General features: G+C 47.9%; 1 protein-coding gene across 3 annotated transcripts in view; it reads left to right on the top strand.

Annotated features, from left to right (window-relative positions):
- Positions 1-27,333, top strand: part of FRMD4A (FERM domain containing 4A) — a 200,609-nt gene that overhangs the window by 12,886 nt on the left and 160,390 nt on the right. The window contains exon 1 of one of the 3 annotated variants that reach the window (XM_068400537.1): positions 26,166-26,474. The exons of the other annotated variants lie outside the window; for them this stretch is intronic. The gene's annotated coding sequence lies outside the window, so the exon portion shown is untranslated. Of the gene's footprint in view, positions 1-26,165; positions 26,475-27,333 lie in introns of those variants that run through there. 3 annotated transcript variants of the gene reach the window in all.

Genomic DNA, 27,333 nt, shown 5'->3' with positions numbered 1-27,333 from the left:
TTCTATTCACATCCATCTTTTCCCAGGATGTGCTGTTCCTCTTTCACTCTTAGCCACTATTTGCTTTGATGCAAGCAGGCTACTGTCTGAGTAGCTGGTATGAATGAGACCTGGGCAGGGTGATAGACCCAAAGTGTTGACAAGCCTGTGGCCTTGAAAAGCTGCACTGCCCTTGAAGTACCCTGTATCTGCCCTCTCACAGATTCAGGCAGACCTGCTTCCCTTCCACCTGCTGTTCCTCCTCTTGCTTTTCAGTATTATTTGCTCTGCCTGTTCTTGCCCGGAGTTGCACCCCTATTTCCACCCTGTCTCCTGTTCATAAGCAAATTAAAGTGCTTGCAGATGACACTGCTTCTAGCCTCCTCTGAGGCAAAATCCAAATGCCACTTAGGATGCCAAGTGCTGCTTCACATGTCCATGGTGCACCCCAGGAGCGAGTGCAGCTGAGTGACTGAGCATTGTACTGCAGCAGCTGTGGAGCACAGGGACAGTTATTTGAAGACAACTCCTATCTTAGTCATCACTGACCTAATTTTGATCACTCATCAACATACTCTTCCTTTTTATGTCAAATGACCCAGAAGGTCTTCATGCAAAATGAAACAACCTCAGAAAAATATTCGGAAAGGATTTTGCTGGGCCATTTGGCAGTTTGGGAAATCTGCAGAACCACTAATCATTTGACAGTTTTGTAGCTATGAAAATAAAGGGAGTTTTCAATTAGTACCATTACAGTAGTGTGAAGGCTGGAGACAGACTGGGACAAAGCTGGATCTCAAATCAGCAGTTCTTCTGATGCTGTTTTGATCTGGAGGAGGCTTTTGGGGGGTAGTTGAATGCTGGGAAGTGCTGGATAAACCTCTTCATTTTGGAGGGAAGAGGGAGAAGATATAAATTAGCAATGCTGATTTAACAGGTGAAATATGTCTTGGGTTCATTGTTCTGGCCTGAGACAAGGACACTGGGCTCTGCAACAAGCTTTGCCAGGGGGACTGTAGGGTCTTGGGATCTTGCATGACCTTTGCCTACTGGGTGTCGGTGTTTCCTCCTCCCATTGTTCAGACCTGCTTTTGGATGATCTGAGTTTATAACAGTGCACTTCACAAGAGGCTTCAGCCAAGTTTTTTATTCATGATGCAATACGCATAATAAACAATCTTAATGAGTCGTTCAGCACAGAGTTCATACGGGCAATACAGTGTGCGTCATAGAATCGTAGAATGGTTTGGGTTGGAAGGGACCTTTAAAGACCATCTAGTCCAACCCACCTGCAATGAGCAGGGGCATCTTCAGCCAGATCAGGTTGCTCAGAGCCCCGTCCAACCTGACCTTGAACGTTTCCAGGGATGTGGCATCTACCACCTCTCTGGGCAACCTGTTCCAGGGTTTCACCACTCTCACCATAACAAATTTCTTCTTTCCATCTAGTCTGAATCAACTCTCTTTCAGTTTAAAACCATTATCCCTTGTCCTATCACAACAGGCCCTGCTGAAAAGTCTGTCCCTATCTTTCTTATAGGCCACCTTTAAGTATTGAAAGGCCGCAAAGTCGTTCAGCACTGAGTTCATACAGACCATACAGTCTGTGTCACGGGCTCTCATCTTACAAATGGCTTCCACACCATGGGCTGGTAGAAGTGAAAGTCGCTGTACAGGGTTGATACCATACATCAGGAGGTGGAGCTGGATTAACAACCTTTTTCTCTGCACATGTGCAGCAGGACCTGGGGTGGAAGCAGGGGTAGGTGTGCGATATAGCACCACTGCCGAAGCAGGGCAGCCCACTGCAACCAGCTGATGGCCTGGGTCACCCAGGCTTTCTTGCACAAGCAAGCAAAATCCCCCTTTCCAGGTTCTTTTGAATCCCTTGAACCTGGATTTTTGCCAGAAATCCAAAGAAGAGCAGTGAAAATCCAACAAACCTCTTTGTTGCCCATTCCCAGGCAGTGGTAGGACTGATGATAAAGATCTTTCAAAGAGCTAAGTGTTTCATTACAAAAAGAATCAAAGATCTTTTTTCTTTCCCCGTTCTTATAGAACCATCCCTGGTTTGTTTGGGTTTTCCTTCCCTTTCACGAGCCTAAGCATCTGGAGATGAAAGGTGTCGTAAACCATCACCAAATGGCTCAGGAAGGCAGCATTAAACACGTGCTGTTTGACAGCAGAAACCCAAATCAGTCACCAGCGTCGAACGTTAGCTGAGTCAGAAGTCTTCTATTGCCTTCAGCCTTCCTGTGTGTGAGGTCAGCCCATGACAGGACTTGGACGACACATTCCCTCTCTCAAAGCACAGTATTTACCAGCAAAACACCTAACCCAGGGGACAGACAAACACGAGTGAGGAATCAGGAGGAGGCACGAAGCTGTGATGCACAGTACCACCTAGTGACAGAGCCCAGCTACAGAAGAAGGGCAACCCGGTGTTTGCAAAGTTCAGGGTCTGTTTCCCCATCCCTTCTTTAATCCTCTTTCTTTCCCAGCTGCACCACGTGTGCTACCGTCTCCCGTGGGTGAAGGGACAGCACCATTCAAGCAGCCCTGAGTTTGCTCCTCTTTTTCGTGGTTTCCGTTTTGCACAGCAGACTTGGATTGCGATAGACAGGATTTCTGTCTAACGGATGCCGTTGCGTTTGCTACGTGGGGTGTGCAGGTTGGGCTCAGCGCGCATCGCCCGCTGAATCACCCACGAGGAATTCCTCAGTGCATTGTGCAAACGGGGAAAGGAAAAATGCAAGGTCCAGTGAGTAATGCAGCCTTTCAGGGCATCTGAAATGAAAAGAAGTGCCACGGACTTGTTCCATTTGTAGCAACGATGTGAAAGAGCAGTGTGACGGGCTCTGCTCAAGAGAAGGCTTGTAACCTTTTCCGTTAATTTCTTTTCAAAGAATTGCTTATTGAAGGCTAAGCTGCTTTTTATAAGCCTTAGAGGCTGAGTGTGTCTTTGTCCTTTTTTTATTATTATTGCTGCTCCTCTCCCTTGCTCTCTCTTTTAAGAGAAAGCAGTCACTGTACATGGGTGGTGTTTTTCCTCTCTGTGGCCATCTGAGACAAGCTCAGCATCGAGATGGGAATTTTGTCACCTTTTGGCAACGGCGGGATTGCATAGAGCAAAGCGAATTAGAAGAAATCCAGATCTGTAGAATTTCCCCATACACCAGCCCACAGATTTACCCACGATCCAAGCAGCTGGGCTTAAAAGAATTTGATTTCTTCTCCTCATTAAGGTCCCTTTACACATATTCTTGAGCGGGAGCTAAAAGGCTCCGCTTAGTCTCCATGTGTGGGTGGGTGAGCAGAGGCGACTCGGTGTCTGGGTACCGTCCTGCAGCTTGTGGGAGGCAGCAAAAGAGCACTGCACCTCCCTGTGAGGCCTCAGGCTCATTTAAGGCTGCTGCACACAGCCTTAAAAGTTTGCACGAATTACAGTTGGGCTGGAAGGGGTTGGGACCACCACTACGCTCTGTGCTTTGCCTGAACAGGCAGGAGGGGTGTATGCATAAGGTTAAGGTTAGAGTTAGCGTTAGGGTTAAGATTAGGTTTAGGGTTAGGGTTACGGTTACGGTTAGGGTTAAGGTTAAGGTTAGGGTTAGGGTAGCCTTCACCTCCTCTTACCCAGGAAAAGGCTCCTCAGGGAAAGGCTATTCAGACCCTCTCCTGGACCTTGGCTGGAAGCTGCACTAGTTGATAGGCAGTACCTTGCTTGTACAGCAGGCAAGCGGAGACGGTTCTCAGAGGGTTTAAATCAGTATCCCTTCCCTGACTTCAGTGGAAGTCTTCCCCTAAAGACAGGCTGGGAACCCAAACACCAACGCTGTGCTTCATTCAGTTGCTAAAATTTACTAAATCACCTCAGTGCAAAAAAATAGCATATTTATTGGGGCCACCAGCATGATTATGTCCTGAAAAGACAACTGAGCACACTGCTCCCAACAAGAGCACCTGCTCACTGCCAGCCAAGGGATGAGGCCGTCTCACACACACAGCCATCCCATGGTACACACAGCATTTCCAGCAGGATTTCTTCCTAGGTTTATCCTTCTTGAGCTTATTACTTTTTCTTTCCCACAATCTGTGGTGCTAGGTCCAGCTCACGAGTGCTGCAGCCCCAGAGAAGCTCCCGCAGCTGGGTAAACACGCCTGAGTGAATAAGGGCCCTTCACAATGGGGTCACCAGGAAATCCAAACACTGTAAAGGCCAACAATTCAGCAGGGACATAATCATGTCATTACAAGTCATGCCTCTCCTAAGCACCAGGAAAACACAGCCTAAATTCTGCCTAGCAGAGTTGCACCTCAAATAGGTTTTCCACCCCACAGGTCTCCAGAAGCAGCTCTTTCTCTTTTGTGTTCTTTCAGCCATTCATGGTGGTGAGGAGGAAGATGAGTTTCTGCAGAGAGGTATTAGGATCTTCCCTCCCACCTGGGATGTTTCAGCTACAACACGCTGCACCAGCACCATTCCCCTTGCAGGCCTGAAGTTGGTCTGGGGAAAGGGCCCCCCAGTTCAAGAAAGATAAGGAACTACTGGAGAGAGTCCAGCAGAGGGCTACAAAGATGATCAGAGGACTGGAGCATCTCTCCTATGAGGAAAGTCTGAGGGAGCTGGGTCTGTTCAGCCTGGAGAAGAGAAGACTGAGGGGGGATCTTATCAATGCTTACAAATACCTCAGGGGCAGGTGTCAAGAGGATGGGGCCAGACTCTTCTCAGTGGTGCCCAGTGACAGGACAAGGGGCAACGGGCACAAACTGAAACATGGGAAGTTCCATCTGAATATGAGGAAAAAATTCTTTCCTTTGAGGGTGCCAGAGCACTGGAACAGGCTGCCCAGGGAGGTTGTGGAGTCTCCTTCTCTGGAGATATTCAAAACCCGCCTGGACACGACTCTGTGCAATGAGCTCTGGGTGACCCTGCTTTGGCAGGGGGTTGGACTAGATGATCTCCAGAGGTCCCTTCCAACCCCAACCAGTCTGTGATTCTGTGACAGGATGGAGGGATGATAAATGGGGAAATATAAAAGACATTTAAATGTGGTGCTTAGGGACACGGATTAGTGGTGGACTTGGCGGTGCTAGGCTAATGGTTGGACTTGGTGATCTTAAAGGTTCTTTCTGTTCATGGTTATGCAGGAGTAAAGGTGAATTATTACAGTGAGTTTACTGCTGATTAAACTGGACTGAGGGAGAGCTGGGTCCGTTCAGCTGCTTCAGCAGGCATAGGGTTATAGGGTTTCCCTGGCAGTGTTCAAGGCCAGGTTGGATGGGGCTTTGAGAAACCTGGTCTAGTGGAAAGGTGTCCCTGCCCATGGCAGGGGGTTTGGAACTAGATGATCTTTAAGGTCCCTTCCAACCCAAACCATTCTGTGATTCTATGATTCTATGATATGGGCTCTTAGGCACCAGGGTGAGGAGCAGTGGCAGAGGAGTCTCCATCCCCTTACACTTTCCCTGCCATGTTGCAACGGGTGTTGGAAATACAATGTCATTTTCTTCAGTCTGCACATTTGTCTAGTGGCTTTGCCCACTGTGGTCTCTTCTGGTTCTTGCATTTTTTGCTTGGACCCATGCAAGCTCCCTTTTCCCTGGGTCTACTAATCTTAAGTGCTTTCCTGAAATGCAATGGTTAGCATGCAAAGTAACTCATACTCAAAGTCCATCCATTGCTGCAAGGCAAATATTTCCTTGCTGTAAATTGCAAATTTTACCAGGATCTGACCTTGAACACAGAAGCCAATATAATATCTGCTGATACAGGCAAACTGGCTATGAGTCTCAAGTGAGCATATATGAAGCCAGCTCCTGAAGTCAAGAATTAGGCAGCTTTATACTAACAGAGGAGCTGGCTCACTGTGTTATTGGCATACAAGAAAATTAATCATATCCCGCAACAATATTCACAGGATGTGTTTGATTTATTACTAATCCTGTACACTCTTGCAGCTGCTGATCTGCTGCCAGAGGCTATCGTAACGATGCAGCTGGCACCCCTGCTGCGATGGCCATCAACACAGCCAACGGCACCCGTTGGATCAGTCGTCCTCAGCAATACTATTGCATTTGCTACCTGAGCTCAAAAATAGAGCCCTGTAGCTGTGGTTTTAAGTTTGTTGCCTATATAGAGAATAAGAATATAATATTCTTATATATTCCTATAAAAGGATAAGAATGTATAATGTGCACAGACCAGGGAAGCATGTATAAAATCTAAAATATTTCAAAATATTCAATCTGCAGAACAAAACTGATTTTGTCTCAGACTACAGGAGTTTCTATCACCCAGCTGCTCCGTGCTAAGCAGTCAGCGGCGGAGGTGTGAGGGGAAGTTGTACATCGCCCTGAGGCCAAGACAGTTTGTGATCAAGAATGGGAAGACACCACTACTGCAGTGCTGTCTTCCCTAAACACAGCTGACCCTCCCGAGATTAGGCCACAGAGAAGAGGAGATGGAAGAAATGAAATTCTCATTCTCGGGGGGGTTTCTTGCCTTGTTTTTATCCTGGGCCCTGCGTGGTATAAGACATTTCAGATTTTAAAATTCACCACCATATGTTTGGAACAATTGAAACACATTGCATTTATATTATATGTTTCTCTCAAGCTTTAAAAAAATTTGCAAATCAAAGATTTTTTTTTTTACTTTTTAGGGAAAGTCAGAATAATAGATCATCAGGAATTTTCCCACTTTTTCACCACCAAGTATGACTTTTAGCAAAACATGAGTTTCTGGTGCATCCAGCCTTCAGGATTGGCTTCAAAATTGCTTCAGCACGGCCATCCAGTACTTTGTCTGCCAAAAAAATACTTTCATCAACATTTTCCAGTTTACCAAATGTCCTGGTTTCATTGGGATTTTGTTTCAGTTTGTGGCCAGCCATGGGGACCAGGGCCATTAGCAGCTAAAGCCAGGGCAGCTGACCCAGGCTGGCCCACAGGTGTATTCTATATCATTAACAATCAAGTTCACTATAAAAGGGAGGGCTTGGTAGGGAGAGGTGAGGCTGGTTTTGCTCTCCTCTATTCTGGCCTTCTTCCACTCTCCTTGTTGCTGATGATTGATATTCCTGGACAGCTTGTTGCAACCTCTAGCTGAGTACACTTTTGCGTGTTTTTGTGTTATCATTTATGTTGGTTTCTTTATTTTGTTAAATCTGTTTAATTTTAATCCACAAGTCTCCTTCTTTTTCCCAGTTTCCTTTATTGGTTGGGGAAGGGACATTGGGTGAGAGAAAAACTGTTATTGTTTAGCCCCTGGTGTGGGCTAAACGAAGACACCAAAACAACACCTTTGCCCAGGGGCTGACCCTGCGGACAGCATTAAATGTGCCTGCTAACCAGGAAAGGGGTCTGTCTGTCCTCACACCAACAGGCTTGTTAGAGGTACCTATGGAGAAAGGAGATTAGATTTATGCAGTTCAGGTCGTTCCCTGTGGAAGAGCCTGCTTTGTACAGACCAGGAGAGTCTCAATTTCAGAGCACGAGTGATGTATTTCCAAAGGTGAAGGTGAAGATAGATGCTCAAGAGGGTCCCAATGAGCTCAAGGCTGAGTCAGAAGACTTTACTCTGCCAGGATGTATAGTCATGTCATGAGTTGGACCTTGCTTTAATTCCCCCAAAATCAGGGATTTAGCGGTAAGGCTGGTTTCAATGCACGTAACCCATAGCCTTAGACATCAAGATATAAGCCTTTACCTGTGTTTTTAACACTGAGATAGCATTTTTGGTTCACCTCCCCATCTCCTTCCACCATTGTCAATAAAGCAGAGGAAAGGTGGTGCACAGCAGGAGACCTCTCTTCATCTGGGGACCCTTCCCCAGGGCAGGGTTCTCCTCAGGCACAGGCAGGACATCTGTCACCCAATGTGGGTGACCCTGGGGCAGAGAGCCCGGTCAGATGTTGTGCAGCCTGGCTGATAATTATCCTGCAAGGAAAGGGAACTGGCTGTGCAAATTGTGAAACATGAGGGCTGTCAGCATCAGAGGGATTCGCACTGGGGATGACACGCATGACCTGCTTTTCCTGCTTTGTTTATTTATTTGGTGACTTGTTGTCATCTGATGAATAATGTGGAGTTTTCCTCTTGGGGGTTTCTCCCTTATTCCTTCAGTACTGGGCATAACCAAGGTGGGGATGGGGACAGACACCTCACTCCCTGACTCTGGCAGGACTTCAGTGATGTCCCCATTATAGTGGGAGGAACCAAACGAAAAGGGCACAGCACACGGTCCCCAAAATCCTCGGAGGAGACTAGGGATCTCCCATCCACCTCATGGGAGAGCAACGAAGGTGATGGGACTAGAGGAATCCCATCCCGCTCTCCTGCTCCATTGTCTCTTGAACTAACTTCCAGCAGAGCTGCTGCTGCATCCCATTCATCCCTGTGTGGCTGACAGTGCAAGCTCCACGTGATGCTCACCAGGAAGGTCTTCTCCCACATCGTTACCTGCTTTTCATTACCCACCTCCATTTAACAGTGTAGAGAGCAGAGAAGGAGCAGTCCCACAAACACCCCAAACACCATCTGTTGCAGCTGGGCAATTCTAGTCATCTCGGATGCATAAAGTCTGATTAAACTGTGATGGTACATAATGCACAGCACCTTCAGGATTGGCCTCAAAATTGCTTCAGCACGGCCATCCACTAGCCCTAGTTCTCACTGAAGTGCATCCATCACTAAAGCAACAACTATACATTAAATTTGCATATAAGCACATGCATATGTATGAGAAAGAGTCCATAAAACAAGCAAACTGCCAGCCGTCTTGCAGCAAACTTTGGTTTCATTCTGTGTGAGCATTCAAGGAGGGGAAGGTGGGTTCTGAGTCGGGACATTTCTTGTTATGTCGAGAATGGAGAGACCAGTCCAAGTGGAAAAAAAAGCCAATTCAAGCACTTCAAAAAAGCAGTCATCTCTCAGCAGTTGGGCTTCATAATTTACTGGCACATCACCCCCGAATGAGTTGCCTCAAGGTCAACGCAACCCTGAGTCTAGCTTTGGGCTGCACCGACACCTGCCCTCTGTGTGCCCAATGGCGTGTGACGTTCGGCCACAAACTCTCTCGGCAGTGCACCAGGGCAGCTTTAGGCACCAAACATTTCACATGAGATGTGGCAGCATGTTTAGACATGTGGACGTTCAGGCTCCCCTTAACTGATTTCCCAACCAAAACCTAACAAGTTCAGCAGGAGTCTTACTTTCACCCCTTCTTGCTCCTCAAGCTGTCTGTTGATAATTATAAATCATAATTATAGAACTATAATGATAAGCCAATTACTAGAGCAAGGCATCGTTTCAAAATCACGTAATAGAAAGAGAAGTGCAAACATTCTCTAAATTCATGCTTTTGCAAATTGATTTTGACAGCATCTTCTCTGCTGACAGCACCTCGCGTCCCTCACACCGAGCACAACGGCAACCTCAGTACAAGTCACTACCTACACGACAGCTGTATTTTTATTTTACTACATTGCATATCTTAACAGTGGGGTCCAGCAAAGTGCAAAGGCACCAGACATGGATCCCATCCTGCGTGGGTGCGGAGCTGGGTCTGCTCTGAGCATTTGGCAGGTGCAGAACGATGGAGGGCACAAGACCTGTGTGTTTTCAAGACAGATGAGCCTGCGCTCTTTGCTCTCGCCCAGAGCAGCCACCTCTATAAAAGCTCCTGACAGGCAGGCAATGCTCTCCTTCCTGTCAAACTCATGTCTTCCTCAGCATGCATGCCTCAAGCATTCTGCTTTTCTCTTATTTGCATGCAAAGTCAGGCAATCCTTCAAGTGGAGGTAGCATCCTTTAGCCTTTGTTCCTAAAATGTGCATTTCAGTAACCAATTGCTCATCTTTGCTCTCCTGAAGCCTGTCCTGGTAGGGCTGGGCAGCCAGCTTGGACATACTCAGGGCACCTGTGTGCTTAGACAGGGTATGTGGGGATAGCCACGGCCACCAAGCTCCTCCACGGAGGAGGAGGTGGCCTGGCCACCAGCTGGTTGCTCCAGGAGGACCCCAGGTGGCCTTGTGCCTACGGTGCTCTGCTGCACTTGGCGGGGAGGGCACTGCTGAATGCATCTCCTCACTTTGCCCGGATCCCTCCCTGGCCACCTCTTCCTTGTAATGGGGATTTTTTGCAGCCAGGATGGATGAGCAGAGGAGAGTAGGAGAAATGCTGGGAGTCAGGGCTATGCCCCACACGTTCACGGGGCCATGCCTGTGGCTCCTGTAGCTTCATCGGCCACTGTAGCACAGCAGCAAACATGCACTTTCACAAGAATTTTCCATGCCCACATAGCACCCAAAATGCAGAGTCAGCTCCTCCAGCCTGGCCAATGCTGGATGCAAAGCAGTCTCAAGGACTTTGTGGGGTGATTTGAGGTGCAGCCCTCCTAGGAGGTATCATCCCTCCACAAAACCTCAGGTGGCTTCAGGTACCAGTGCTCCCCACAGCCATGAGTTCAGGGAAGAGCAAGAGCATCATGGTTGCTCAAAAGAGGCAAAGCCCAGGGAAAGCCAGGTTACATTTATGCCTTTGGAGTGGGCTGGCACATCTTAGAGATGCTGTAGCCATAATTCTGGTCCTTAAGATGCTGCCAGTAGAGCCAGGGCATTTGGTTGAAGATGGGAGCAGCAGGGCACAAGCCACCTGCTCCCATTCCATTGTCTGAGCTGCTGGTGGGGCACAAGGAGCAGCACTGGAGAAACAGCCCCATCTCCCTGAACACCCATCTGCAGAGGGCTGCACAGCCAGGGCTGGGTTTGTCATATTTATGTCACCTTAGGCTCTGCTGCCTTCAGGTGAAGAAGGGGTCTGGGGTAGTCCTGCTCACTGGTGCTGCTCTGTAATTAAGTCTAAATGCCACTTTTCACTCGCAGGCACCCAGAGGCCACTGCAGATTGCACTGGGTATTAGCCATGACCTTCAGAAAACTACAGAAAAATACGTTGTGTTTGCTGTCCTTTGTCAAAATGCTAAATAACAGCCCTGCCAAAGTTGGTAAATATTCTGTTGCAGGCACAAGAGGACACAAAGAACGTGTTTTAAGAGTCGCCAGTACAAAATCTGCATCTGGCAAAGGTCCTGCTCTGCACCAAGAGCCACGTGAGCTTTCGGAGTTAGCATTGAGCTTTGAATGCATTTTTCACCCCACCTCCTCGTTTCTAGGGATGCCGTTATCAACAGAGGACCCAGTTTTATTATTAAGTAGCAAATCAATCCAGCTATGCTGAGCGCAATCCAATTATTGCTTGTAGTTACTGTAGGCTGAAGAAGTCATAAATAAATGAGCATGCTGGAGGTATTTAACATTTCAGTCCAGCTGTAAGCACCCAGCCCCTATTTCATGCTGTGTGCGCTGTCTGGGCATCGATCTTGCCGTGAGTCACTTGGTTTTGGGGGGATTTTTGGTCGGTGTGGCAGGGCAGCTCAGTGAGAGGGCAAGTCGTGGTGCTCCGTGCTGGCCCAGACAATTGCATGGTAACCGCCGTAAACGCAGACTCCTATTTTCTTTTGTTTCCCAGGGCAGAGGCAGGGCAGGGGCCTCTTCCTCCTCCTCTCGCTCTCGCCCAGAGGGAGCGGAGCAAACACAGGCTCATGTGTCGGTCCATAGGCGCGGGAGAGCCGGGAAAAGGAGCTTTGCAAAACCCTCGTTGCCTCTTGAGAGGACAGGGCTGAACCCAGTGCTCGCTTTCCTTCTCCTACCGCTATTCCCAAAGCACCCCAGCTGTTTGGTTTTGGGTTTCAAACCTTCTTTTTAGAGGTTCTGTGAAAATAAAGCATCTTGTAGTATACAGGCACCTAGTTACTCATTACCTCGTTAGCACAATGATTTATGAACAGCCGCACAAGTAAAATGATGCTCAACTGCAATATAAACACAGTCGCTGCTAAACGGACTCATTTAAAAATGGTATTCCTTACATCTGGATTTCTTTTGGTGGGATTTTCCCCCACCCCCATTCCTTCTCTTCCTTTCCTCCATGCCATTTTTCTACTTCTGCTCATTAGGATCATGGAGTCGCCATCTCTGGATGTGTTTAAGAAAAGACTGGACATGGCACTTAGTGCCGTGGTCTAGTTGACATGGTGGTGTCAGGGCAATGGTTGGACTCGATGATCCCAGAGGTCTCTTCCAACGTGATTGATTCTGTGATTCTGTGATTTTGTACAGTCCGCCCTCAGTCATCACAGTTTGGGGGGCAAGTGTGGCAAGGAGGGAAGGTGACCCCACGCAGGCAGCCCGCGGGCAGCTGCCACGCAGAGCTCGTGCCCACAGTGGTGTCCATCCCCGGTGTGCACGATGAGCTCTGCCCATGTGGCGCTAATGGCGAAGTGGATGCTGGTGTTTAACTTGTGCTCTCATTAGTATGCAACTGTAGGGTCAAATTAATCATTTTTTCTGAGTTATTATTACTGTTATTATTATTATTATTCCCTGTATCTGCCAGGGTATGTGTAAAAAATACATTTACAATTCTGCACTATATTTTCTGTGATTTTGTCCTTGGTCTCTTGGTAATGCAGAAATCAGTTGTCTTCACGAGTTTAGCAAAAAAAAAAAAAAAAAAAAGCTGATTTTGCATCAAAGCAGGTGGCAGCTTCTCGATTCTGTTTGTCACAAGCAGCAAGCTGTCTTCAGCCATCCAGCAGTTTACGGATATTGTTTTGAGGGAATAAAAGGATGCGAGGGAAATGATGTATTTCCTATGGATTGCCTTGTTTGTTTGCTACGGCTTGCTTGTTTCTCTGCGAGGGAAAATCAGCAGGAAAAAAACTTCTAGTGAAAGCCATGAAAGGGGATGACTTCCAGATTTCCCACCAGCTATTTCGCACAGCCCTACATAAGGTATTTGAAAAGCTGCTATTGAAATCAGCTCCTCTCAAGGGTTGTGCTTTCCTTCCCTAACAGGAGCAGACTGGACTGTTACGGGGTCTCCACTCACCAGTCCTGGGTGCTATGTGAATTTTAGCTGAAATAACTTTCTGAAACTTGAGATTTGCCATCTTTCTTCTTGGGGGGAGCCTTGTAGCCTCCTCCTTGTTCCCATGCACGTGGTGCCGTGGAAAGCCACCAGGCCAGAGACCAGCCACATCCTGATATCCAGAGCATCTTCCACGGGACTGAAGAGCAAAGCAGTGGCTGCTACACGCTGCCCCACTTGCTCTAAAGTGACAAAGCATCAAAGCCTAGAGCATGCTTCACAAATATCCAATGTATTGTCCTTGAAAACTAAAAATCTAGTGACACAACTTGAAAAGCTTCCATATTTCAAGTCTTATGAGGAATGGCTGAGGGAACTGGGGTTGTTTAGTCTGGAGAAAAGGAGGCTCAGGGGAAACCTTATAGCTCTCTACAACTACCTGAAAGGAGGTTGGAGCAAGGTGGGTGTTCGTCTCTTCTCCCAAGTAACAAGAGATAGGACGAGATGAATTGGCTTCAAGTTGCACCAAGGGAGGTTTAGATTGGATATCAGGAAGAATTTCTTCACCGAAAGGGTTGTCAAGCATTGGAACAGGCTGCCCAGGGAAGTGGTGGATTCACCATACCTGGAGGGATTTAAAAGCCATGTAGATGTGGTGCTCAGTGACATGATTTAGTGGTGAACTTGGCAGTGCTGGGTTAATGGTTGGACTCGATGATCTTAAAGGTCCTTTCCAACCAAAATGATTCCATGATTCTATGGTTTCTAGGTAGGCTCTAGCCAAGAGGTCTGAATTCAGAGGTTGTAGGATTTCTTAGTTGACTTTGGAAGTAGAAAGGGGCAGGTTTCTGTGGGGTGTATTGGCACAATCCTTGGACTCCTGGCAGCTGCAGGCACAGTGATGCTATAAGGGCTATTGGAATAAATGTGCAGAGAGACAACCTACATGATCACCACTGGAAAAATCCACCATTCACCACCACTTATCACACTCAAGGTCTCAAGAGAGGCTACAATTATTCCCTGCTCCAAGCCTAGAGCAAATCAGCATTTTCCCAGTAATTGCAGTGTAGTAACTATTGTAGATGTTGACTTTTTAATAGCAAACACTGCTTAAGCATTAGATTTACGGTCATGTTAGTTAGTTTTAGTGACTTGGGAATCAATTACCTTGCCGCACAACATGACCAAAGATTATAGGGTAGCCCATGTAATAATTCATACTGCCATCTAGGAGTGAAACTGTAACTTCATCGTTTCACATAGACACTCTTTGCACAGCAATAATTCCGGTAATAATAATAATAACCATAAAAAGGGAAAAGGAGGAAAACAGTGATTACAAAATAGAGGAAGACCTGTGTACGAATAGGGCACTGGGAGGTGTTGGGAGCTTTGCCATTACCAACTATTATTCAGGGTGACAATAGCAGGAGCATTTTGTTAATGAATGTGTTTTGTCAGCTCAGTTCACTTGGGTTGGCAAGTGAGGCTGCATGGCCCTGCCCCGGCAAAGGGGTTGTCCCAGCCCAGGTGTTGGGACACACAGCCAGTGTGTTGTGTTGTCAGCGGCACAAAACCCGCTACCGACCCCCGTTAACTGCTTGCCCTCTTGATTGATGTCAGCACTGCTGATTTCCAGGATCAGTTTCATAGGCAGCGTTTTTCCCGTTTTCTGCCTGCCTCTCTGCCTCCCAGCACTTGTTCCCACACTTGACTCCTTTCTCCCGCTTGGGACAAAAAAAACTTGTGCCTCTTTCTCCAGACCCCCTCTGCACAAAGCAAATATCTCTCCTTTAACTCCTTTGAAACAAGACCACCCAGGTCAGCTTTTCAGTCTGTGTTTCCAAGTAAGTTATGGAGAAAGAACATTAATTAAATTTTTTTCCTCCTGCAAAGGAGTTGCCACTGTGACCCTTAAGCTATTGGTTTTGTCCATTTTCCTCTCATTTATTTCCCACTTATTTCAGTCCTCACTTCACATGAAGCTGGCAGCTGAGTTTTTTGAACCTTCCAAGCACAGTGGTCCCTCATGAAGCAAGGACCAGTGAAACTATATGAAAACTGTTTACTGGCACTATAAAATGGACAAGGACAGGGCCTTCCATACGCGAATGTGCACCACCAGACAGTAAAAAGTTTATACCAATATATCAGACTACTCCTTTGACTCTAACCAGCAAGCACACTCTGGTTTTAAAAATGCTATGACTCGAAAATATTAAGACTGCCTTAAAATAATGGAATTAATAAAACACATAGAGTTGGGCTGTCTTCTCCTTCACCTTCTGGAATCAGCCCAGAAGAGCAGGTTTTCAGAAAAAAACACGTCACCTATCATGAGATTTGGCAACCTTGTGTTCTCATATTGTAAGGTCACTGTTACTGCAGAAAGGCAGCTGTCCCTGGAATGAGGAGGAGGGGGAGAAGCGTTTGCCTGTGAGCCAGGGGACAGGAAAATTAGCATTGCTCTAAATGAGGAGCCTGAGCTGCAGTGGGGAAATAGCATCACTGCCCTGTGAGATGGTCCGAACCCACTGGGGCTGTGCAACCCCTGCTCTGCCCATGCACCCATTGGATGGGTGGATCCAAGCCATGGTCCGTGGAAAGCAGCACAGCCCTGCCACCACCAGTGCAGTGGGATACCGGTGAGGATGTGCTCCTCATCCACCGTGGTGGCTCCCAAGCAATTTGCAGACAAGGCCCAGGGAATCCTTTTATCATTAGTTTCCCTCGTTACAGCTTGAATGTGCAAAGGATAATGTATGAATGCAGTCAACTCCTCGCAGGTGTTTGTCCCTATTTTGGAGGTGCTGTTTAGCCGCATCCTGCAACTAAGCAGTGATATTGCAAACATCAGGGACCATGGGGCATTTGGGTTTTATTTCCTCTCTTTCTCCCATGCAGCCTCCCATGAGAACTGCTGCAGAAATTCTTGGTTTGCCTGAAAATATGCATTTGACCAACCATGTTTGTATTTAAGCCTGTTCAGTTGATTTAATAACAACCCTTCCAACACACTTAATCTGAAAATGTTTCCAATGTACTCAAAATCTTATAAACAAAGATTGCTGTCACCATCATAGTGTTCCTGCAAAGCCAAATCCCAACCATTAAGTTGATTTGTTGTATAGCTTAATTGCTGTGTATCCTATCTGACTGGTGGCATATGCTGCTATAGTTAATCTGAATATAATTTCTCCCCCTTTTTCAAATAAAACAAGCCCAAGGGGTTATTGGAAAAAGTCTCACCTTAGCAAGAGTGGACTTTTGTGTTATGTCTGAAGTCTGTATTCACCTCTCAGGGCTTAACGAGTTACACTTCACAGTTCTCTTCGGAGAGAGGGAAGTGTGTTATGATCAAACTCAGGTTATAGGTGAGGATAGAGGGATAGTGCGAGGCAAAATGTCATGAGAAATGTGTGGGAGAGAACAGACCCAACCATAAACGCATCCTTACTCATTCTAAATACAGGCGTCTAGTTTGCCGTAGCCCAAAGACTGCAATGACACTACGGAGCTGCAGAAACTACCATTATAATAGCCAAGAAGCACTGGTTCTGCTGGTAGTTGAGCAGTTGATGGGGTTGATCAGTCTTCAGAGACAAAATATCTCCTGCTTCCCAGGAGTCAAGGTGGTCATGGGGAAAAGGTGCTATGGTGCAAGTCCCACGTCTTGTCTGCAAATCCTACCTCTGTGGTAGTGTCAGCCAGGTTAGAGCTGTTCTCAAAGTGGGGATTGGATGTTTAGTGCTGACTTTTTAGGAATCAGCACGCTGCCTGGAGACAGGCACCTCCATCCTTTCCTGCAAAAATGGAGCAAGGGATGAAAAGCTGAGCAAGGGGAAGGGAAGCATTTTTGAAGCCACAGCTAGTAGGCAAAACCTTCACCCTTTTCATGCAGGGGCTCTATGGTTTGAGTCCTCCTTCAGCATGTATGAATTTGAGCTTCTCACCTCTTTTTTGTGGGGAAAGTATCAATGACCCTTATCCTACAGCCTCACATGTGTCTGTAAGGCCTGTTACAGCCCTTAGGTGAACGACATAAAGAGTCCTCAAAGGAGGCATTGACACCCAAGACTCTCCCATCCCAAACAGCAGCCAGCAAGGACTGCTAAGTCCCATTGATGGGCCACTTCCAGGCTCTCCTGCCCTTTTCGGGTCTGATCTCTAGTGGCTCCAGGTCTATGTGACCCCATGCAAACACAGCTAGACTTGGCAGAGACATTGCTTGGGGCAAACCGTGCAGACCACGGAGTGCTCAGAAACCAGGCCACCACAGCGTACAGAGGAGAAATGAGCAACCTTTATGGAGTGAATTAATCAAGCGATTCAATCTCCTTATTCAAGGGTTAATAAACTTGTGGTAACCGCCCTGGACAGAGTATTAGGAGAGCTGGGTTTTATTCCTGGCGTGCTTCAGTAATGAAAAGGAAATTGTGTTCAGATGAGCAATAGAAGCCCATGCTCCCAGAGACGTCAGATACGCAGCAATTAGACACAAGTTAAACAATAAATCAAGTGACACTGAGCTTTTGGCTCTAGCAGAGCATCATTATGACTAGTGCTAAGTTTATTTAGAAGATGCTGAGCCCACTTTAAATGTTTTCATATTAAATGCAATTTGGGTGTTTGTTATTAAAGCAATTGACTGCTCCTAAGTGCAAACATTATTGGTCAGATAAATATTTTCTGGCAAATAAGATCTGTTCATTGCACTTTTACGACATGAGGGCTTACTTGCTCCGACATTTATTTTCTGTTTGCTTCCTCTCTTTTCAAGGATTGCCTCATAAAGATTAAAAAAGCCAAAGTGAACCAAAGTGTAAAGTAGAAATCGCTGATTAAACTGTCAGAAATGGAGCAGCCTTTGTTAATCACCAATTCATTAGCTGGGGGAAGAAGAGGGGTCTCGAGTTAGCACAAAGGCTTTGGTGTCACAACATTTGCGATTTATTCCCAGGTCTCTCTCTCTCCCCAATCCGGTATGGGTTCTTATGCAGGTAAATTGATCTCTCTATGACTCCGTTTTCCCATCTGTTCAACTTAGGTAATGATCTTGCCTCACAGAGATAGTGAAAACTTTCAATAAGAAGGAAAGGTTACCTTAAAAACCACACCTGTATCTGAAATTAGGCTACCCGCTACTAACACCTACAAGAGCTTTGGCTAGAACAGCTATTTCCTACTACAGCCAGGAGATTTCCCTGATTTTGTTTTCTGGACAAGCAATGAAGTAGATAAAAACATTTTAAGAAATAAAAAAAGTATGATCAAAAAGTAACAGAAATTGGAAAGCAAGCTTACAGCACTTTTTTTTTCAGTTGCTAAAATTGTCATTGGCTGTGTCACTTTAGTGTCTCATGAGCCCTTTTTTTAATGTTGCAGTGGTATATTGAAAGCATTGTCTAACTAACTGGCTTTTGATTTTTTTAAAATTTGTTTAACAAGAGCTGTTAATAATTATTTCAATGCCATTTTGGAACGTTCTCAGGATTTTCTGCAAAATGTGGCACCCTTTGAAACAGAAAGCTTTTCCAATGAGTGTAAGTTTTGCAATCCTCAGTAGAAGGCAGTGTAAAACTACAAAAATATTCTTCAAATCTGACTTCATGCAAAGTACAAAGGCTACTTCAGTGCAAAAAGCCAAACAAATGAGAATTGGTTTGGTTTATTCTTCTATACAAAAGAAAGTACTTCATTATGTAGCTCCATGCAAGAGGTACATGTAGATTTTGCTTCACAGGAGGCACGTTTCTGGGCTCGGATCTCTCAGCTGTCTCATTTGATGTCCTTCACAATTACCTGTGCTGTCTTTTGTCATCCAAGAAGACTTTTGGGTGGCTTTCACCAGCACCGGTCAACTGCAACATCTGAGGACAGTGTGAGGAGAATAATCTTGCTGTTCTTCAGCCTTGTTCTCAGGTTCTTGCCATTTACTCATTTGCCATTTACTCAGCAGTTCCCTTGCATAGATGAGGCTGGTTCACTTGCCTTTGGAGGAATAAGATTTCCTCTTATTAGTTGCATTTTATATCTGGCTGCACTGTGGTCATGTCGGTGGTCTGCAAGCATCTCTCCAGGTCTCCCCCAGCCAAACAATGCCCTTCATCAGCAGCATGAGTGTTTTCTGGTTTTCCTCTATGCCTCCAACACCCACCTCCTCCACCAGCCCCTGGTCCTCCTCTCCCCTGGGGAAAAACCTCCCCATCTCCCACCACCACCCAACCCATTCTATGGATGGACGGGGCCCCTGCCACGTCCACTCCTTCCTACATTGTTTTGCTTTCAGGCCATTTCAGGTGAAAATGTTGGAAGTATGGAAGTGTTCAAGGCCAGGTTGGTTGGGGCTTTGAGCAACCTGGTCTAGTGGAAGGTGACCCTGCCTGTGGCAGGGGTGTTGGAACTGGATGATCTTTAAGGTCCCTTCCAACTCAAGCATTCTATGATTCTATGAAAATGGCAGTATTCTGGAAATAGGAAGAAATTTCTGAGGCAGAGCTTTGCTCAGCTTTGAAGAAAAGGGCAGCGGAGTCCCACATGTCCCCTCTGCTACATGGGACGGTGGAAGGAATTGGTGAGGACCTCACCTCCAGCAGAGAGGGGAACCCCTCACCCCTCCTATTCCTCCTGCAAAGACAGGGATGGCTCCCAGCACTTTCCCTTGAGAAGATTTCCTTCTCTCTTTCCCTCGCTCTCAGCCCCAGGTGGGTGCAAAGTGGTGGGGACTGCAAGAACGGCCCCTTTCCCCGACATCACTCCACTGAGGCATGGGTCACCCAGGGAGGGATGGTGGTAACACCAGCTCATCTTTACTCCCTTATGCACACTTCAGCTGTTCACGTTGTTTGGCCTCTTGGATGCCAGGATTACCCGGAGCTAACTGGGACACGGGCGACTTACATGTGATTCCTGTCCCGCTCCACACCAGCCCCGGGCTGGAGCTGGAGGCAGCAGGCAGGATTTGCCAGCCCAGCTGGGGTTAGCTTGTCCCCACCATCCGTTTCAGCTGCCTCGTGAAAACCAAGCTTCATCTGCCTACATAATAATCCTGCCTGCATGCACTTTCTTCGCCTAATGAAGGATTTACTGCACCAGCTCTTTGGGAACATTGAGGTCTGCTTACTTCCCTCTTCAGCTCTCTGAGATCTACTTAAGTAGAGTCTGTGTGAAAATTAATCAGATGCCCCAGAGGCTTATTTTGTCCAAAGCTAAAGTTCTGCTTCTCCCTTTCCTCCCTCCTTTTGTGCCCCAATTACTTAAGGGATTGTCCTGGACATTAATAAAAGCATGGCATGGGAAATAACACCCACGGTTCATCTCAGAAGTGAAGCATTTCTGTGGAAGGCTTAGCTAAACACATCTCATGGTTAACTCAGCAAACTTGGAGATCTTCCCAGTTTGAAGTGCACTGCTCCATGACGGTTGGTATTGTATGTGCCCTATCTACTAAATTGTTTGCAGGTCCAGATCCAGTTATATGAGTCAGGTCCTGCTCCTGAGTAATTGCATTTTACTTTTCTGAATGAGATCCCTGTGGTTTCCACCTGGTTTCCAAAGTTCTCAGCGTGAATTACCTCAAGGTCACAATTCATCCCAACCTGTTATAAACGGAAAATGAGGTGATGGGGACAGGTTTGGTAGTAGTACATGCAACTCTCCATCTCTCTCTTGCTGGTCCTGGTCCATGGAAGCAGGTGAGGGCTGCCTGGTGGCTTGGGTGACCAGCTAGATCATGTCAGTCCCTTTTCTACTTCCCAGCATTGAGGCACATTCAGTGCATGGAGGATACAGATTGTTTCAGCTGAAAAGAGGTGAGGTCATTGCTTCTTCTCCAGCCAACTTACATCAGAGCTCATGAGCAGACAAGACCATGCTATACCATGAATTTCAGAGGAACCACATGAATTAACCCATAGGCTAACCTGAAGCTTCATTTCCTAGGGCTGGCTGACCCTTGGCATGGTTAGAATAAGTCAGCTGCATTGATTTACAGTGAGATTCATGTGCCAAACAGATTATATCATCTCTGAAAATGGATTTCAGATCCCAAGTTACTTAGGTCCGTGTTGCTTTTTAAGTTTTGGGGCTTTTTAGTCTTTTACTGCCACTCAAATATTATGAGTTGAGTTGTGCAATCAATGGGAGTTAGGCCCTTAAACACCTCCCACAGGGAGGTAGGCAGTTAGATACCTTCAGCAAATACGAAATATTCTTTGAAAGCATTTCCCTCACCTTCCATGGGTTTCAGATGAACCATACGGGGGAAACGACATTGACTCCTGTAAAGCACTGCACTGCTTATGGATGCAAATCGTTGTGTAAGTGTGAATATTACTTCATGACATGACATCTCCTCCAACTCGTGAGTGCTAATTAATGCAGTTCTGGGATAGACAATATTCATTAAGCTTTTCTGAAAATACTAGAAATGTTCATGTAACAGCTCACACATTTTGATGGCACCCACAGTTCTATCACCACGTTCCCTGTAAAGCATTTTGATACTTTAATCTTTGCTAACGAGAGTGGAAATGAATTGTTGACAGTAGTTCTCCAGCACAAGGCCATGATGTTTCTTCCTTGCTTTGTTATCAGGAACCAATAAAAAGGAATTAGCGTGTTGTTATTTTGGTGCAGAGGCATCTGGTTGCTGGAGGCTTCCCTCTGTGTATGTCAAAGTTAAATATTTGGGTTACTGTTCTCCATTGGGACCCGCCATGATAAGAACCAGCTTGGAAGAAACGCAGCTATTGCCTGCTTCTAATCGTCACAATGATAGCATCTTTGCTGCCTCCAGACTATATGCTTGTTACCAGGCCGTATTGTTTGGGTATTGACAACTCCAGAGACTTTGTGACATTACAGAAGCTCCTTGAAGAAAAGGACTCTTGCTACTGCTGCTGAATTGTAACTAGGAAATTTAGAGAGGAATGGGCATGAGGCAAATGCTTTTTTTTTCCTGAAAGGATGCTGTTGAGGAAATCTCAATTACAGCGTGTATGTCTGGGGGAGGAAGAAGAGGAGAGCAAACTCCTGGTGGCATAAGGCATTGCCTTTGCACTGCAACACAGCCATCCTTCTGCAGGCTTTAATCGAGCTGGTGAGGGCTTCGGCAGCTGTTTCGCTGAGCCAGCAGCGAGCCTTGCATGCATTGCAATGCTTTATCAGGCTTCAGTGTCCTCCTTGGGCTAGTGGTCCCAGACTTGGTGATCCTGTAGCTATCAGCATCTAAGTAGCCATCTGAAGCTGTCCCAGGTATGGACACAGCAGGCTGCATACCCAGCAGTGTACACCTGCCCCACAGACTGGTGCCCCCAGTTCATTAGCTTGATTTCCCACACATCGAACAGTGCTGAGTGCCATTCTGCACTCATGTGTGTTTGCCCATCTGTGAAACGAGGCTGGCAGCTCTCCTCAACATCATGGGAGTACTGTAGAGCTAGGTTAACCGCAGCTGCAGAGCTTTGCAAGTGATGCCACTTGCAGACAACAGTTGCTTTTCATCCAGGAGACCCTTTAACATCCTCTGCTGCCCCAGCTCACTGATTTATCTGAAATGAGCAAGGCTGGAAGGAAGGAAAAGCATCCCAAACACATGATCTTCGCCTTGGAGGCTTTTCCCACTCCTCCACACCAAATAGGTTTTCTTGTTGTCAAGCTCTGCAGCCACTCTGAGAGCTTCTGTTCCACCCTACTCACAGACCCCAAATAGTCTGCAAATGTTGGTCTATACCTTCCATAGACCCTCTCTTCCACTGTGCCATGCTTGTAGCTCAAGGTACCACCCTGCTACCAGGGAATCAGCCCAGATCTGGCCAGGGTTTTTACAGGAAGAAGGTGTGCGATGAACCAATGAGAAGATCTGGAGCAAGTTCCTTGTCCAGTTCTGGGGGAAAACAAGACTTTCTGGTTGAGCTTTCATAGTCAACTTTTGGAAGGAACAATGCTCCACTGTCTTTCCACATTACAAGAAACAGTCCCCGTTTCTAAGTTCTTTGTTAGCTCCATCAGGTACCTAAAGGATGTTATCTTCACTCAGACCAGTGATTTATTTTTATTACTAATGTTGCATTGTGAATTAGAGGATTAAGGAAATGTATCAGGAATATCTCCCACCACTGCAGGAAGTTTTAAGCCTTTGTACCAAATCATATTGAACTTCCTTTTGGGGGAAGTGTTGTGCATGTGGTCCTGGATGGGTAGGAAAGGTCATGTCCTTACAAGGGATCTGAGGAGGATGCACCTTGCAGTCTCATAAGTATGAGGATCCAGCCTCTCTCTCTGCATGGTGGGTCTCCAGGGCTGCAGAGGTGCTGAGCCGTTGCACCTGGGAAACCAAGGAGCTCCCCATCCATTTCTACCCCAGACAGTCTCCATGACATGACATGTGTCAGTCAGTTGGTCTGTGACTCAGGCCCTTCCCTGTGACATAAACCAACTGATATCCCAAAGATGTTGGAGGACACCATTAGGAACACACAGTGATGTGATGCTCTTTGGGCAGCTCTGGTAGACAACCCCACGTAACATGAAGCATGAGAAAGGATGCTTAGTGTTAGTCCAAAACCCATGCCTGTTTACCCAGGCCTTGTGCCAAAGGAAGACACCAGACTGTTGCAGGGAGCCTGTAATTTCAAGCTAAGTCTGATCAAACTCCCCACACCTGCCCTGAAAGCTGAAAATTGCAATTCTGGGCAGAGTGAGCCTTGCTTTCCAGTTTTTGCGAGCTCTTTTACCACCAGCTGAATAATGCTACACCACACCCCGGCTCTGCTCTGGGTTTGGAGGCAGATCCTGCCAGAAGAGGATGAGTTACCTCAAAGGCAACATGTGCCATACAGTGATGGGTGGGGAAATGGCCTTGAGGCTTTGCTACTTGAAGGATCTTCCTGCCCCAAGGGCAAAGTCCGTTGCCTTGGCATATTCCTGTAGAGCAACAAGCACAAGCAGGCGTCTGCATGGCGAGTGCACCTTTGAAGCAGCTTCACCTTCTGTTTTAGTGAAAGACAGCCTGGGAAGGTGATTTCTCATTGCTAGTCCTGAGCAGGGTTCAGGAGCAGGGCTGAACCACGGCTGTGGTTCGGGTTTGCATGCCCTTTGCCACCACCACCGAAGATGGCAGAACCTGCTTGAGGTATGTTGTGACCTCCATTGAAGGAAAAGAGCAAAGCAGAATTTAGAAGGCAACTTTAAGTTTTACCCTTCTCTGAAATTATGGGTTTAAAATTCCAGGGGGTTTTGAAGTTTGTGTTTTGGTGGTTTGTCCCTTAGGGGTACTTCAGTGGCTGGATCTAGATGTGGATCAGATGTGCCCAGGGAACCCCAAGCTTGACCCTTGCAATGTAGCCGTGGTCACTCTGCTTTTCCCATGGCAGAGATGGGGACCTTTGCTGCCTCTTGTCACTGTGTCCTGACCTTGGGATCACCTCCAGGGCAGAGTTGGGCCACCTCAGCCTCTTGCTCTTAACCCTCAGCAGCCAGAGGCCAGAACTGACTCTATATTTATCCCCTTAACCAAAGCCAGCTCCTTGGGTGGAGCGAGCTGGATGGGTGAGCCTGCCTGTGGCTGCATACGCAGCTCCGTTTTTATAACGTCTGTGCCCTTAAAGACAGGAGAGGGAACTGTGCTCGTGCTCTAGTATTTGGCTGTTGTACCCCAAAGCACTTTGCAGCCTCCTGGTCCCCCAAGCCCGTTGCAGAGGAAAGGACATCAAGGCTCATGGCATCTCTGTGCTAGCATGGTCTTGGCTTTCAGCCTGACAGCAGATCAAACCCAGAAACGTCCTCAGCTAAAATCAGACATTCAGCTCATTCACTACCACAATGTTGGGAGAGCGACTTTGTCATCTTCCTACAGGGCAAAGAGGAAATTTCCTACATCCTGTGTAAGCCCCAGCTCCATCCTTGCCATGAGCAGACTCGCAGTGGCATGAATGCCAACTGAAAACAAATGAAGGAAAGGGCTCCCCTCCCAAAGCAGACCTCTTCCCGGCCACCCTGTGCCAGAGCATGGCACAACGGCAACCTCAGGGTTTTACCTGGTGGGAATAACCCCAGTCCCAGACAGAAAACGCTGATGGGGAGGCAAAGCAGCGGCAGCAAGTCAGAGCTCTAACCACAGGCGTCATGGTGTGGGTGCTTCGCGCTGTGCTTGTTTAAACCAAAAAAATCAACACTTTTTGGAAGCCCATACATATTGTCCTTCTTGATTAATGTTATTATTTAATAGTAATACCGTTGCATGAGGGCTACTGCTAGTGCAGTCTGTAAAGACGCTTTATTGCCGGAAGCATCCTCTGCTGGTGGGTGCCTTTTTACCCCATCACAAGCTGCACACTTCTCCCAGCCGGGAGCAGGGGGAAAATCACACGGAGAACGGAGGGTGCCCCCCAACCCCCAGGGCTGCAGCCTGGCAGGAGCTGCTCTGGCTGCCCAGCCCCATGGGTGCCCGGGGCCCTCGCTGTCCTCCTCTTCCTCCCTGCCTGGGCTGCATGAGCACTCGGACCATCCCCGCTGCTCTCGCCCCTCTCCGTTACCATCTTATGAGGAGCGGCTGAGGGAACTGGGGGTGTTTAGTCTACAGAAAAGGAGGCTCGGGGAGACCTTATCGCTGTCTACAACTACCTGAAAGGAGGTTGTAGCGAGGAGGGTGTTGGTCTCTTCTCCCAGGTAACAAGTGATAGGACAAGAGGGAACGGCCTCAAGTTGCACCAGGGGAAGTTTAGATTGGATATCAGGAAAACTTTATTCACCAAAAGGGCTGTCAAGCATTGGAACAGGCTGCCCAGGGAAGTGGTGGAGTCATCACCCCTGGAGGGATTTAAAAGACGTGTAGATGTGGTGCTTAGGGACATGGTTTAGTGGTGGACTTGGCAGTGCTGGGTTAACGGTTGGACTCGATGATCTTAAAGGTCCTTTCCAACCAAAACGATTCTGTGATTCCGTGATTCTATCTCAAGGTTAACACACGTGGGTCGGGGAGGGGATGAATGCCCCCACCCCGCACCCTTCCTCCCTCCGTCCTTCCATCCCTTCATCCTCCTCCCAGGGGCGAGGGGGACCCCAGATGTTGGCAGGCCCCAGCCGGGTTCATCTGTTTCACATGACCCAGCGCCAACTGCTGCTCGCTGCCCTCCTCCCTCCCTCCTTCCTCCTCCTCCTCCTCCCCCCGCTCCCCGTCCTCCTCCTCCTCCTCCTCCTCCTCCTCCTCCTCCTCCTCCTCCTCCTCCCTCCCCGGCTCCAGCCTCGCAGCGCGGCGGTGGCCGCGCAGGAGCCGGGCGCGGGGAGCCGGCACACGGGGACAGAAAGGGAAGAAGAAGGGGGAAAGGAGGGTTCCGGCATGCCGGCACGGAGCACGGGCCCGCCCTAGGAGCGCCCGGGGAGCCGGAGGGGAGCGGAGGCGAGAAGGGCCGCGCCGACCCCGCGCATCCCCCCGCGGAGCCCCGCGGGGCGCTGGATGCGGCGAGGTAGAGCCGCGGCCTGCCGGCGCGGGTGCAGCGGGGATGCTCCGGTCCCCGGCTCGGAGCTGAGGGGCCGCCGGAACCGCGGAAGGAGCGGGGGAAGGTAAGGGGGGTCTTTGTGTGCGGAGGGGAGGCGCGGCGGGCCGGGGTCCCCGCCAGCCCCGGCCCCGCGGGGAAAGCCCAGCCGCAGTGTGCGGGTTGCTCCACGCCCCCCCCCTCCATTTATCTCCAACAGAGAGAAACGTGGGCAGCATCTGCTTGCTCTGTCCTTTCCGAATAAATAAAACCAACACCCAAAGCCCTGAATTTGGCGGGCGAGTGAGGGAGCAGAGCTGGGCGGCGGGGGTTTGAGGGTTTTTTTGCACTAGAGGGAAGGAGAGGGTGTGGGGGAGAGAGGCTGGTGCTGTGATTTCTTCCCCCCCCTCCCCAGCAATCTGGATGCCTGTCCCCACTGACTGCTTAAGATGGACTGCTCCTTCCCTTCCCAAATGGCTGCAGCAAGTTTAATGCAGAGCTGGGGGGGCTTCGCAAAGGGTAAAGCCCTCGGCCTGTTTTTCCTTTCCCCTATGCACCTTTTCCTAAATCAGAGGCAGAAAAGTTGCTACAGATCCAGGGCTAGAAAAGACAAATAAATAGCTCTGTTTCCAAACTGTGCCTGTCTGGGTGTATCTGCATGCCTTGCAGACACGCTCCGCATAAGGAGGGTTTCTTGGCCGCATTGTTAGCCCGCTCGCTGCTGGGGAGGGCATGAGAAAAGTTGTTTCAAGCCTCTATATAAAATTTCCAGGAGACACAATTGTTTCTAATAATAGCCCTGGCAGCGGTCTAGCAATACAGCACACACAGCTGCAGGAGCGAGCTAGCAAATCTCTTCCAGGCAAGCCAGGTCACAGGGAAAGCTGAACTCCCAGCTTGGTGGTTTGGTTTGGGATTTTAAAACGTTGTCCTGAACAAAAACCCCG

Source organism: Nyctibius grandis, chromosome 5, assembly GCF_013368605.1.
Source record: "Nyctibius grandis isolate bNycGra1 chromosome 5, bNycGra1.pri, whole genome shotgun sequence".
Lineage (NCBI taxonomy): Eukaryota > Metazoa > Chordata > Aves > Nyctibiiformes > Nyctibiidae > Nyctibius > Nyctibius grandis.
This window is presented reverse-complemented; position numbering and strand designations above follow the sequence as displayed.